Below are 15,802 nucleotides of genomic sequence, written 5' to 3'. Positions count from 1 at the left end.
TCCAATGCATTTTTCAAGGCGATTCGATCGTGGTTCAGCATAAGCCGCCCACAGTTTCATGTGATCGATGAATACTGCCTCCACCAAATATGCTGTAGCTTTCTCATTTCTGCTCAGATTTTAACAATAATAGTTGGTCAAGCAAAAATAGTAGGCTACACATTTAGCCAAACGCAGCAGCACCACTTTTCAAGATTAAACAATAGAAACCCGTTAATGATGCAGAAATCAGTAGTCTTAACAGCATCAAATTTTACGTCTTGAAGCAGTTTAACATCGCCTGTCTTAATACGAGAAGTAGAATGGGGTGACTTTGGTCCAGTTATGAGACACCGCTTACTTTAGTTTTACAATGGTTCTGGGAGAAAACTTTAATTAACCCATATTGAGGGCTATCAAGAGCCCTTACATGTTACCAAGTTTGAAGTCATTTGGTCCATGCGTAGAGTTAGAAAAAAAAAAAAAACTATAAGTGGTTTTCACTCCAGTGTTTTAAAAAAACTATAAGCAGTAATCTTTTTTCAAGACATGCTCATTGCCAACCCCAAAAAGGGGTGTCACTGGCCCCTTTCAGAGTTTTTAAAATACTTTCAACAATCAGCACTCGTGATTACGTATCAAATATCAAGTTAATCGAACGAAAATGTACCACTAATATATGGCCTAGCACCTGGTTTCCGTTTGTATTTCCTATAGGCATGTCAATTTTTGAAATATTAATCTGCACTCCATCAAGCCAAAATTGATGAAAATGGATCACTAACACAACTAAAATCCTGTAATAAACGACAAAAAGTGGATTAACATCATACAAAAGTGGCCAAAGTCACACCATATTTTCTACATGTCAAGGGGTGACTATAGCCACCTAGGTGAAAGAAGCAAATGCTCAGCAGCCAAATTACATAATTAATACTGAACCTAGAGCTAAGACCTACTTTCTGTCAATGCTTGGCATACCCAGTATGGTCAGACACTGGCGTGCCAGGTAAAAGTTTGCAAAGTTATTTTTTGGTGTTATTTGGCGGCCATATTGGATCCTCCAGAGTGAACAACTGAATTCACATTTTTCTTAAAAAATTCTGAAAACACACAAAAGAGGATATTTACAAACCTATGCAAATGACCAAAATATTGCAGAAATATTTTAAGTTGCTCAAGTTAACCAGTAACCTTTTTTTTGTTTGGTATAAAGTCGCCCTTGATGGCCAATGTCAACCCATTTTACGGAATGATTTGTTCTTGATGAGAAACATCTGAAGTAGCATCTATCCATGATCGAAAAATGTTTGGAACTGCCTATTTCATCCAAAAATTTGTTAATTTTTTAAGTTGGTACACTATTGTTTTTGTGGCAAAAATGGGACCCCCTCAAACTTAAATAAACGAAAAACTACTCGTTTTTCCTTTACAGTGCTTTGCTAGGGGAGAAAGTTGCCCGACTTCCCTCCCCCTCTCGGAGCACCTGCTCGGTGCCCATGAGATTCGCGGGCCCCTAATCAAGGCAATTCTAACAAAAACGCGCTTTGTATAAATATACGACTTAGTTTCTTCAATTTCCAGGACCTCTCGGAAGGGTTGCGGGACCCTCAAATCATCTCAAAGCAAGACATACTCTTTTAATTTGTGTTGGTTTGGTATTTTTATTGTAAAAAATGAATTGCTGAGAATTGGTCAAAATAGTAAAGTTTAAACCATCAGTTAATGGCTCCAGTGTTTATTTGTGAATTAGGGTTAACTGATTCGTATAGATGAAGCATAATGCCATCCAACGATAGTAAAATTGTTAGAATCCGAGCAGAAATGAGAAAGCTACAGCATATTTGGTGGAGGCACTATTCACCGATCACAGCAAACTGTGGGCGGCTTATACTGGACCACGATCGAATCGCCTTGAAAAATGCATTGGAAAAAAGCTTCGTCGAGCGGTTACGTTTGAACAACGATTGCTCGTTTTGTGGATTAGATATAAATGTGAAAGTTAACATATGAATAAACCAAGACATACTCTTTTAATTTGTGTTGGTTTGGTATTTTTATTGTAAAAAATGAATTGCTGAGAATTGGTACAAAATAGTAAAGTTTAAGTTAGCGCTAGATCGATATAATGCATACTTTAAACTTGCAACCAATGAATTTGGATAGATGCAGTATCGTGCATTCCAACGATGGTAAAATTTCTCAAATCCGAGCAGAAATGAGAAAGCTACAGCACATTTGGTGGAGGCAGTATTCACTGATCACAGCAAACTGTGGGTGGCTTGTAATGAACACCGGAAACTGATCGCTTTGTATTTGCATTGTTTTGGTAAAAAGCTTCGTCGAGCGGTTACGTTTGAACAACGATTGCTCGTTTTGTGGATTAGATATAAATGTGAAAGTTAACATTTGAATAAACCAAGACATACTCTTTTAATTTGTGTTGGTTTGGTATTTTTATTGTAAAAAATGAATTGCTGAGAGTTGGTACAAAATAGTAAAGTTTAAGTTAGCGCTAGATCAATATAATGCATACTTTAAACTTGCAACCAATGAATTTGGATAGATGCAGTATCGTGCATTCCAACGATGGTAAAATTTCTCAAATCCGAGCAGAAATGAGAAAGCTACAGCACATTTGGTGGAGGCAGTATTCACTGATCACAGCAAACTGTGGGTGGCTTGTAATGAACACTGGAAACTGATCGCTTTGTGTTTGCATTGTTTTGGTAAAAAGCTTCGTCGAGCGGTTACGTTTGAACAACGATTGCTCGTTTTGTGGATTAGATATAAATGTGAAAGTTAACATTTGAATAAACCAAGACATACTCTTTTAATTTGTGTTAGTTTGGTATTTTTATTGTAATAAATGAATTGCTGAGAATTGGCACAAAATAGTAAAGTTTAAGTTAGCGCTACATAAATGTAATGCTTACTTTAGATTGGCAATTAATCCATTCGAGTAGATGAAGCATAATGCCATCCAATGATAGTAAAATTGTTAGAATCCGAGCAGAAATGAGAAAGCTACAGCATGTTTGGTGGAGGCAGTATTCATCGACCACAGCAAACTGTGGGCGGCTTATACTGAACCACGATCGAATCGCCTTGAAAAATGCATTGGAAAAAAGCTTCGTCGAGCGGTTACGTTTGAACAACGATTGCTCGTTTTGTGGATAACATATAAACGTGAAAGTTGTTAGGTTAATAAAACAAGACATAATCTTTTAATTTGTGTTAGTTTGGTATTTTTATTGTAAAAATTGAATTGCTGAGAATTGTTACAAAATAATAAAGTTTAAGTTAGCGCTACATAAATGTAGTGCCTACTTTAGATTGGCAATTAATCCATTCGGGTAGATGAAGCATAATGCCATCCAACGATAGTAAAATTGTTAAAATCCGAGCAGAAATGAGAAAACTACAGCATATTTGGTGGAGGCACTATTCACCGATCGCATCAAACTGTGGGCGGCTTGTAATGAACACTCGAAACTGATCGCTTTGTGTTTGCATTGTTTTGGTAAAAAGCTTCGTCGAGCGGTTACGTTTGAACAACGATTGCTCGTTTTGTGGATTAGATATAAATGTGAAAGTTAACATATGAATAAACCAAGACATACACTTTTAATTTGTGTTGGTTTGGTATTTTTATTGTAAAAAATGAATTGCTGAGAATTGGTACAAAATAGTAAAGTTTAAGTTAGCGCTAGATCAATATAATGCCTACTTTAAACTTGCAACTAATGAATTCGGATAGATGCAGTATCGTGCTTTCCAACGATGGTAAAATTTCTCAAATCCGAGCAGAAATGAGAAAGCTACAGCATGTTTGGTGGAGGCAGTATTCATCGATCACAGCAAACTGTGGGCGGCTTATACTGAACCACGATCGAATCGCCTTGAAAAATGCATTGGAAAAAAGCTTCGTCGAGCGGTTACGTTTGAACAACGATTGTTCGTTTTGTAGATAACATATAAACGTGAAAGTTGTTAGGTTAATAAAACAAGACATACTCTTTTAATTTGTGTTAGTTTGGTATTTTTATTGTTAAAATTGAATTGCTGAGAATTGTTACAAAATAGTAAAGTTTAAGTTAGCGCTACATAAATATAGTGCCTACTTTAGATTGGAAATTAATCCATTCGGGTAGATGAAGCATAATGCCATCCAACGATAGTAAAATTGTTAAAATCCGAGCAGAAATGAGAAAGCTACAGCATGTTTGGTGGAGGCAGTATTCATCGATCACAGCAAACTGTGGGCGGCTTATACTGAACCACGATTGCTCGTTTTGTAGATAACATATAAACGTGAAAGTTGTTACGTTAATAAAGCAAGTATTTTTATTGTAAAAATGAATTGCTGAGAATTGGTACAAAATAGTAACAGTTTAAGTTAGCGCTAGATCAATAATAATGCCTACAAATATTTAAAAATCAATAGGCATTCCGCTTTTACTTCTATTCCGCGTTTTTGCACCCTTCCTAAAAGTAGTTGCGTTTTTTTGCATGACGTCACAGATTTTTGTGACGTCACTAACCAAGGCGGCCGATCCTAAACCAGCACCCCTTTCTCTAGATATCCCTGTAGGTTATCTACCGTAGGTGTGCAAGGTTTTGCATCACTTTGTAATGTCTTACATCCAAGACCATTTCAGACAAAATTTGTTAATCTTATCACCTATTTGCCATAGGTTTTGATTACAAGTACAATTATCTGATTGATATGTTTAACAAATTTGCTCAAAAAAAAACAGTCTTATCATAACGCAGTGGCTACCAGAGATGCACGGAGTCAGGTTTTCTGGACTCCAGCTCCATTTTGACTCCAAATTTTGTGACTCTAACTCCACTCCTGTTCCAAATTTTTGGGAATACTGACTCCAAACTTCAATCCGACTGCAAGCACAAACCATAAACCACAATCCAGCCTGTCATGAAATGAAGAACATATTTCTAAATTTAAAAACAACTGCACCAAATGCAGCGTAAATACTTGTATGCTAAAATTGTCAATAGACAAAAAACCTAACTCCGGCTACTGTTGCTGCTTTGACCAAGAATTTGGTTAATATTTGAGTCATGAATAGATTGTCATCATATCTTAATAATACATTGTGCAAGGTTTGATTCAAGGCAGACTTGTTTACACTTGACGGCAAGCAAAGTTACAAAAATAAGCTGCTTGTCTAAGTTATAATTGATAAACACAGTCTGACTACATTTTACGTAATTTTGTGTTACCTTTTGCCACTGGCAACATGCAAAATTTCAACTAATTTTGCGGTTGAGTTTAAGCTGAAGAACCTGGCAACACTGGTGTATGAAAAATTGTTTTTAACTTTATGAAAGGTACTGTACAACTAAAGTTATAACGCATTTTCAATCAATTTTGCCGGCTCCACCCGAAACCAAAGACTCCGGCTAATACTTGAGAGTTGAAAAATGAAAAAAGAAAAAAAAATATCATCAAGAAAAAAGTATCATTGTCAAAAAATGTTGTTGGATGCTTTTTTTGATGCAAAAATAACACCTATAGCCTACATTGTGAAGAAAGGGGCGCTCTTCCCGGCTATCAGCACAATAAATTTGTGGCTAGAATACGGTGCGATACTGATATTCCCAGCCTCATGGGCGAAACACGTGTCTATCGCTGTCAATTCTTGCTACAAATCGGCTGCCGAGAAACACCTATAGCCTACTATAGCTTATATAAGCGAAGTACTAATCTACCTGATGTATAATGCATAAGGCTGAGTATCATACAATCGTACTCACTACAAAACAGCGAACGTTTTGTTTTTGCTAATGATATTAGTGTTGCCTCCACAATAGCCATAAAGATTATTCCAATCAACAAATGTTTTTGGCAGTGCAGTGTAATAAAAATTGAGAGCAAAAAACACATGTTTTGCCTATGACGGTAGGCTTATCAGTAGGCTATCGCACCACTAATTTATGTCACAGAACTCTCAACCGCTGCTGCACCGATGATGAGTGGAGCCTGATAAGCGAAAGATGTGTCTGTCGCTGTCATTTTTTTTAAAACTTGAAGATCCACAAATGTTTCTCGACATTTTATACGGCTACACTGGTAAATATTACGCTACCCAAGACCGGTTGTCTTTTATAGGCCTATGTAGGCCTATCATCAACTCAATACAGTGAACATAGCCTACTATGTTTAAAGTTGAAGACTTAAGCAACGTTGCGCAATTGCTGGAGTTAAACTTTGTAGGCTTATTAAAATTAAAGTTTCTTTCTAGAATTAATTTCAACTAGGCTACGCTACTAAAATGTAGCTTATCGTGGTCACAAAAAAACAAAATTTAATTTTGTGTTACAGTTATTCAAAACTAAGGGGGCGTAGAGCGTAGAACACATCATTGTTAAAAGGAGGCATGCCAAGAAAAAAGTTTAAAAACCGCTGGGCTACGGTAGCCTATTAGGCTATGTTTTGGCATGTAGCCTAGGCTATCTTTATTGTAACAGCCAGTGATCTTGCTTTATGCCAACACATACATGCTTTATGCTTAACAACCAACCCGGGATTACAAATAAAATCGGCAAGGCGATGAGCTTGTTGATAAAATCAGACAAAAATGTAAGAAGGTCATGAAAAGCATATCAAGATTAGGCTAGAGAAGTGAGGTTGACCATTACCATTTTAACTGATTTTTATATATAGGATACGGTACTGCAAATACAAACAGGTTTCGTTAAACGCTAGAAAATATGAAATGCAAGAAAATGTTACAACTCAGAAAGCGTCACGGAGTGCAAAATGAGCCACTTTGAATATAATATGCTTGGTCAAGATGAGTTACAATTTTGTGCAGGAGAGTTTTAAATAAAATGCGTTGTATTTAGGCGCGCCGGAACGATTTTTGACTAGGGGAGGGGCAGGATTATGAAAAAAGGGAACTTTTGTTGCTGAAAGGCCTTTTTTTTAAGTTTTAAGATAAGATATAGCAATAATGCTTATCTATCAGCTCACTATCGAGTAATGATACAAGTGTACGGTATACAAAGAAGAGCATCATGCTATGTTATAATGATGTAACTTACTGTGTTGCAGAATTTTGGGCCGTGAATATTATTTAGAGGTAAAAATAAAAGATTATAATTAGGCTAAAAGCAATAGCAGGAATTGTTATATTGCGAAACGTGCAGTAGCTTACATGATCTTGAAAGGGCACCATTGCCCCCCTGTCCCTCCATCTACAGAAAAATTGAGGGCAGGGGAGCATTCGCCCCCCCTGCCCCCCGCTTCCGGCGCCCCTGGTTGTATTTCAAAAGTTCTGCTTCTGTCATTTGCCTTAATTTTCTTTACAAGCTAAACTTTTTTAACAAAAAATGACGTTTGCCGACATTTTTCTAAGAGCAAAAAGACTCACCCAACATAACATTTGTAGATAATAAATTGCATTTATAGCCTACATCCCCCAGCAAATCAAAAATAGTTTAAAGATTTCTTAACCAATAGACTGTAGCCTACACATCGATTATATATTTAGCCCACTGAACAATCTCGCTACTTTAATCATGAACACAATAATAACAAATCTACATTTTGTAAACTTTTATTAGCCCAGTTTTGTTTCTGCGTGGAGTAAAACTTGGTTTCATGCAACTTTTTTTTTCAACCTCCCTATGAAAATTTTCTGCGCACGCCAATGATGCAAAACAAAAATTTTCCAGGTTTAATTTATGGTATAGCCTGCAATCTTGCATAGGCCTGCTGGTGAGTTCATCGTTCAGTAGGCTGATACATCTTCGTGTTTATGGTGCAGGAACTGTAGTCGAATTCAGGAAAGTCAAGATTCCTTGGCTGTATAATGATGCGCACATGTTTTCATTTTCGTCTGATGAGTTTTTTCGGCTGTGCGTATCGCATGAGTTGGTAAATCAGCTAAATTAGAAAGCTGATTATGGCAAGGTGTTATAACAAGATTGTCTATAAGGTTAAAATTTCGTGTCATGTTCAATATTGGGGGTTCTGGAGTGCCCCTCCCAATCAAATGAGTCACACTACGTCACTGTATACTTGTAATAAAAGTAAATTCTATCTTTAAAGCTTAAAAGATTTGTGATTTAACTTTTTAAAATTCAAAAATATTTTAACAAACAATATGAAATTAATATATTCCATGTAAAAACTAACATATTTATTTGACCGAACTCTCAAAAATCTGTTCTTCGATCGTAATTCTGACTCGTCTAACTGAAGGTTACCTATTGCCGTGATGCAATGTTTGTCAGTTGACTTCAAGAGTCCATTCGAACATTAACTGATCAAGCAGCAGACCAGGTTATCTAACAGACTTTGTTTGTTGTCAAAACTTTCACATCCACTTAGAACGTCTGAAGAAAATAACTATTTTCACATATTATCTTCATACAGTAGGCTACTTTAGTGTAGGCCTACCTATCTAGCTGTGTTACAAGCAAGAAAATAGAAAAAAATTATAGGAAAGCAGAAGCTTGGACACAATGTGTAGTCCTATAGCTTACCTTTTCTTTTATCGAAGACAAAGATGTACAGTAGGCTACTGTAAACCGAGTTGCAATAAATTGCGAAGACAATTTGTTTGGTTTCATAAAACTTACGATTAGGACGAAGAGCAAAGTGTGAAAAATAGCAATTGAAAAGAATTGAGTTTTTACTCAAGAATACTGTAACCAAATGAGTGATGAAACAAACTTGGTCTGAATAAATGGCGAGACAAAGTTTAGTAGCAGTAGCAGTATAGAATAAAACAGCTTGTGTAATGCAAAATAACTTTAGCAATGATGAAACTTGAAGGTAGAAATATTTCGGATTCCCAGTGAAAAGGATCTTCTGACTAGGCAACCGCTTAGTTTTTACTAAAATTTTTGCGCCATAGTTTCACCAAAAATTATAGTCAAGTGAGCCTAATATTCGGGTTTAGCTTGCCATGGTCAGTTTTATTAATTTTTTGTTTATTATAACTTAGGAAATGGGAATTTTTCAATCAAGTAGGAGAGCAATCGACTGCTATAATTTCAACGAAAATGCATCAACAACAACAAAGCAGTAGGCTACAGCTTCATTGTTAAAGATTTTTTTATTTTGGAATAAATGATAGGCTAGTGGCTAGATATTACTTGGCACAAATATAGGATATTAATTGTAATTGATCTCCCATGCATAGGCTAAATAGGCTAATTTTTAAATTAAAACCAATTTTCTTGATATGGGTAAAATGGGTAAATTTGGAAAATTAGGCGTCAAATGCATTTGTTCACTTTATCCAATTTATAAACTTTAACTTTAGTGTCTTCTGTTAAGTTATAGAAACTGTGAGAAAGTCTCTGCACTGGATTTTAGATTGCGGTCAGCAGTTCAGCATTGAAAGCAAGCATAGATTTTATGAAATTCTTTTTAGATAAAATAACATATAAAAAGGTCTTAACGTGGAAAGGAAAACTTTGCGTTTTTGCAACCGTAGATAGCAAAACAAAGTCGTTACTTCCTCACTCAATCTTGCTTTCCTCGCTATTCATAAAACGTGTAATGTAACTTTGCCCTAGAAGCAGACACGGTGGCGATCGATTCTGTTTGCTGTCTTAATAGATTTCTTTGTATAACATAAATATCAGTGTTTGCCGACATTTTTATGAAAAACGACTTCAATAAACTTGTCCAATATTTCTTGAACTTCTCACCAGTAACTTTATTTAGTTAATATGTTAAAGCTGTTTGTAGATAGAGCATGGCAGAGTGACGTGCTGGTGTTCGCATTTTTCATTTATTTCTCAATTTTTACTTAATTAGTGTTGCTGTAATGAAGATTTCATACAGCATATCATTTGTCAGATTATACACCTAGGGTGGCTCGTTTTTGAACTTTTTTTTTAAATTCTCTCGGGTTAGTGGGGAAATGGTGCCAATGAGTGAGAAAACAATCATGACAAAATTTGAGATTTGTAACAAATTGTCTTCAGCCTCCTCATGGGGCCCAAAAATCGAAAAATGGGATCAAAAACGCATTTTTTTTCAAACATATGTTTAGTTTGGGTAGATACAATATTGTTTAGATATATCTAATTCACCTAAAAAAAAATTGAAGTCATTGGAACTATTCCTTCAGCTTCCTCACAGCTCCTGAAAATTTTCATTTTGCTGAAAATTTTGCATTTTTGTTTGTGGTTACATAACTACAAACTTCGTCAGTGAAGTAAATTCAAATAAAAGATGTCACTGTAAATGTACTGTAACATAATGTCACTGTAAATATAATGTAAATATGATGTCACTGTAAAATAATGTTCAAATAAAAGATGTCACAAAGATGTCTACCAAATTAACCCAATTTCATTAAAAAATGACGCAACAGCTCAGGGCAGGTCTATAAAGAGAAATACAATGACGTTTTATAGCTGGCAAAATGTCTAACGCAGTTATGTATCATGTAACCACAAACAAAAATGCGAAATTTTCAGTAAAATGGAAATTTTCAGAAGCTGTGAGGAAGCTGAAGGAATAGTTCAAATGACTCCAATTTTTTTTCTTAGGCTAATTAGATATATCTAAACAATATTGTATCTGCCCAAACTAAAACTATTTTTGAAAAAAAAAACGTTTTTGAACCCATTTTTCGATTTTTGGGCCCCATCAGGAGGCTGAAAATAATTTTTTACGAATCTCAAATTTTGTCATGAGCGTTTTCTTACTCATTGGCACCATTTCCCCACTACCCCAAGAGAATTAAAAAAAAAGTTTAAAAACGAGCCACCCTATTATACAGGCTATTTTTTGTCTACATTTTACATTAAAGTTTAGCAAAAACAAACTCATTTTAAAAGCAAAAAGGATGCTTAGCACAATACTATTTAGGCTAATAGGTGTTTCCGGTAGGTTGAAAACTATTGAAAGAATTAAGACAAAATTTCATTTTATCCGTACGCGAAAACATTTTCAAGATATTGTGATAACAAAGCTTTGCACACCTCTTTCAAATTCTATGCTTGCTTAAACTTTGTCATTGTAGCCAAGAAAGTAAATACACAAATCCGAAAAGAAAAACTCCTGCTTGAAAATCAAGGGGATTTCACAAGCGTTTGTATATACATTGCAGTGCATAAGTTAAACTAAAATGGCTTGAAGTGTTGGACACTAAAGAATGTTTTATAAACCTAAGATACAATAGTAGGCCACATTGGAAGTAGGCTGTCATAGTATGGCCTATGCTATACTGCTGTTGGTCGGCGATCTATCTGTGTATCCAAACACTCAATGAGCTGCCATTTTGAAGAAAGTGAAGACAACGTGGACATAAAATAAGTTATAGCTACCTTTCCGCAATAAACCGTTAGACTGGTAAAGTCAGTTAATTTTTTTTTCCAAAAAGAAGGAGTTGTCCAAAGTTTGAACAGACAGGGCACATCCCACAGAAAAATCACACTTTTTTCCTCGTCTTTGTTTGCAGTGTTCAAGGCAGTGACATAACTAAAAAGAAAATTTTAGGGGTGCAAAAGCAACTGTGGGGGGATTTCAAACGTCATTCAACATGAATTACAATGATATTAAAATTTTGCAATGGTATCAAAACATATGTGGGGGGATGCAAGCTACAAATTTGGAGGGCAATTTTTCTCCCAAGAACCCCGATGACTACGACCTTGATTCAAGGAGGTTCTACGTCAGTAGTTGACATAATTTCAACGTACGTTACGGTTGCTTTCCTTCATATGTGACATTTTAACACTTGAGTGGTAACGTTAAAATTTATATTGTTAAAGCAGAACGTTTGCTAAACAAGGAGCCTGGAGCCTTAAAAATTAAGTCTTGGTTTAAAATAGAAATGAAGAATGCCGTGTATGACCTCATAGGTGGATCCATCGGGTCATGCTCCCCTTCGCATGTGAAGCTGCTTTAATTATCACAAATATTCATGAGCAAAAGGTTTCTGTTCAAAGTGACCGTGAATGAAAACCTCCATATTTTGAATGTGCAGCGAGATTTTGATACAAGTATATACTTGTTGAACCATAGGCATACGAAACCGAGCAACGTTATCAAGTTTAACATATTAAAGTTTATTATATTTACAAAAAACACACAACTACGCAACAATTAAATATCGAACGTTTTCGACATCACAAGATGTCCTCTTCAGGAATAACATAATTATATACAATTTTTACTACATCTGAATAAAATACAACGTTATTATAACTATATTAAACATGAAAAAACAAAAACTGCACAGTACTTCTGACCAGCTCAAACTCAACGACATAGGCTCTGCGAGAATCAAAGGTAACTGCATCAACAGGTGTTGAACAGATCACATGATGTGGTAGAAAGGCAAGGTGCGAAAAAAATAATTTTAAAATACAGAGAGCAAGAAAGATGAGCCGCAAGCATACAATTGTCTGTTCAAAGGTGGATTGTTACGTTTTATGTACAGGGCTTCTAAGATTTTTGTTTGATCCTGCTTGCCTCTGGACATAATCTCAAATTGTTTTATAGAAACGTTTGTTTTTCTTTAATATGTTAAACTTGATCACGTTACTCGGCTTCGTATGCCTATGGTTCAACAAGACAAACTCTCTACCGAAGCTGTAAGTATATACTTCATTTTAAAAGAAAATATCACATTGGTCAGACACAAGACAAAACCAATGAATTTGATTTATATTTTTTTAGCTATTTGGAGCAATAAGTTTTACAAGTTTTTCCAAGGGCATTGGCGTATTTGGATTATGTTGTGACTTTTTGATGTCGTCCGTGAACAGCAGGAACGGCTTAAACATTTTTTTTTAATTTTGGTATTTTTTTATTATGGAAGTCTTGTCCGTTGTGTTCGCTATCTTATTGGGTGATTGACATAATTTGTTTCTTATAAATCGTGTTTTGTAGCAAAATTGGTGGAAAAGTTGGTTATCGAAGTTTTAAAATACAAGTTTGTTGTGTACCAAAACAATCAAATCTGCGTTGTAGCTCGAAGCTAAATGCGATAGCATCAGCTTTTCACCATAAAGACAAAAAGCAACATGAATCTATACGAAGTCCTGTGTAGCGTAGGCTGAGTAAGTTTATCTAAAAGAAATTGCGATTTAGCATTCCAAATAATTAAAGTTTTAGTTTTTCGATATTCTTTTTCAAGGGGTGAATGCTGAAGCAGAAGTGTGTGAACTTATAGTTTGTTACAAAATCATCAAATATGAAACCCCCTTAAAAGTTCCCATTTTCAACAGCTCTTAACATGCCATGACGTAATCAATCTGAAAAGTCTGTTTGCTATGATATCTGTAAGTGTAAGAGCGCTTGCTATGAGCGTATGTATTATGTAATCCATGATATAAATTAAACAACCAAAGTTTAGACTAAAATTAATCGTAGGCTATACAAAAAGTGTGACACCCTTATTCCATTCAACCATAGCCTGGTGCCTGCTTCTTTGTCTATAGAACAGATAGATAGAGCTTCGGTAGAGAGTTTGTCTTGTTGAACCATATAGGCATACGAAGCCGAGTAACGTGATCAAGTTTAACATCTTCAAGTTTATTACATTTACAGAAACATAAAACTACGCAACAAATTAAATATCGAACGTTTTCGACATCACAAGATGTCCTCTTCAGGAATAACATAGGCTACATAGGCCTACAATTTAACTACATCTGAATAAAATACAATGGTTTATTAAAACTATAAACAGGAAAAAACTAAAACTGCACAGTACTTCTGACTAGCTCAAACTCAACGATATAGGTTATACGAGAATCAAAAGGTGTTGAACAGATCACATGATGTGGTAGAAAGACAAGGTGGGAAAAAACTAATTTTAAAATACAGAGAGCAAGAAAGATGAGCCGCAAGCATACAATAGTCTGTTCAAAGGTGGATTGTTACGTTTTATGTTTAATTGTAGGCCTATGTAGGCTATGTTATTCCAGAAGAAGACATCTTGTGATGTCGAAAACGTTCGATATTTAATTTGTTGCATAGTTTTGTGTTTGTAATAAACTTGAATATGTTAAATTTGATTACGTTGCTCGGCTTCGTATGCCTATGGTTCAAGAATAGAAAGAAACAAGTTTGTATTAGGCTAAATAAGTTTTCAGTTTTCAAATTTAATAGCCAAGATTAAACATAGAAAGAAACCAATAATAGTCTTTTTCGGTTGCTAAGAAACAAGCGATACACAACAAGGTAATATAATTTGGACTCGTTGTACATTTTTCTTGAATATACTGATAATTATCAGGCGGTGCATCCTATGGATCCATAACATCTTTTCACATATAAACTAGGTGGACAATTGTCCACCTAGTCCCTTTGCTTGCCCCCCTAGCCCTTTCTTTGCCTTCCTAGTTTGAAACTAGGTGGACAATTGTCTTTGCAACGATTATTGGACAATTGTCCACCTAGTCCCTTTGCTTGCCCCCCTAGCCCTTTCTTTGCCTTCCTAGTTTGAAACTAGGTGGGCAATTTTTAAGACTTAATTTTTGTTTAAGTCAAGTCAAGTCAATTTATTTTGTTTTAACAGCGCCATATATTAACAAATAATCAGAGTAAAATGTAATTGTCAAAACAATGCATTGTACTAGCTAGATTAATTAAGCTAGATCCAAGTTTTATCCAAGTTAAGAATGAACAGCTGAATGGAAAGCTTCAGTCTAATTCAGCAACGATTTAACTCATTATAATATCTTAGCATTTGTGTTTCATATAGGCTATTATCATAGTTGTTTCTTTTTACTTTAGTACAAGAGACCTCTGCAACTAAATGTTGCTAGATTAAATTTTATTACATTATTATTTATAAAATATTGTGGGCGAGGATGAGTATAAGAATCAATTATGGATCTCAAAAGTTTAGCTAGATATAATATGCCTTTTTACGCACAATTTGCCTGAGAAATCTACATTTTTAAGCTTACATGTTTCCCGCTCGGAAAAAATGCCCTTTTTCCCATCATTTACGCGCAAAAAATGCCCTTTTTAACATAACTCTCTCGCTAAAAGTGCCCTTTTTTGAAAATTTGCCCATCTAGTCCCAATTTGTGAAAAGATGCTATGTATGGATCCGTAATTGGACTTCTCTCTAGCACCATCTTGGTGGGTGTGCTGTTGTTCTCTTGTGTTATATTGCCTTTCTCATTATTTTTGCACTTAAACATAAAAAATCTATTTTTATCTTTTCTATTTTACAAAAGGGGATTTATCAGTCTATGACTGCTTTTAATTCATGCGAGCATAGTTAATAAAGATTATTAACTATGATGTGAGGTTTCGATAAAATTGTCTGTGGGCATAATAGTCAGGTCAGTTTATTTGTTTCAATAACGCCATATAGGGAACAAGCAGAGAGAATGAAATTGTCAAAACAATAAGTTACGTTGTATGACAATCTGAGGATTAAATTGTGGCGCAATCAGGATGGTGGGTTTTGTAATTGAACCAGAAAGAAACATAGTGTCATGAGCATTTAACTAATTATTGGTTGGTTGGTTTGAATCTTTATCTTTGGAAAAAGAAAGCTTCTGCAAGGTTATTCTTATTGTATACTATGCCATCATAGAATCTGATTGGCAAATAAAACTATTTCTCTCTCTCTGTCTCCGAAATATGATTCACTGTAATCTCATCGCGGTAATTTCATCGTGGTAATTTCATCGCAGTAATTTCATCACATGGTAATTACATCGCATACATTGTCATCGCATTGTAATTACATCGCAAGACACCACATCGTCAGTAATTTAATCGTCTTCGTCAACGTCCACCCATTTTTTTTGAAGTGAAAAGGCGGATGATAAAGTAAATGAAACCCATTAAAATTCA

The sequence above is a fragment of the Aplidium turbinatum genome, chromosome 14 (genome assembly GCF_918807975.1).
Source record: "Aplidium turbinatum chromosome 14, kaAplTurb1.1, whole genome shotgun sequence".
NCBI lineage: Eukaryota > Metazoa > Chordata > Ascidiacea > Aplousobranchia > Polyclinidae > Aplidium > Aplidium turbinatum.
The sequence above is the reverse complement of the archived record's forward strand: the minus strand, read 5'-3'. Positions refer to the sequence as shown.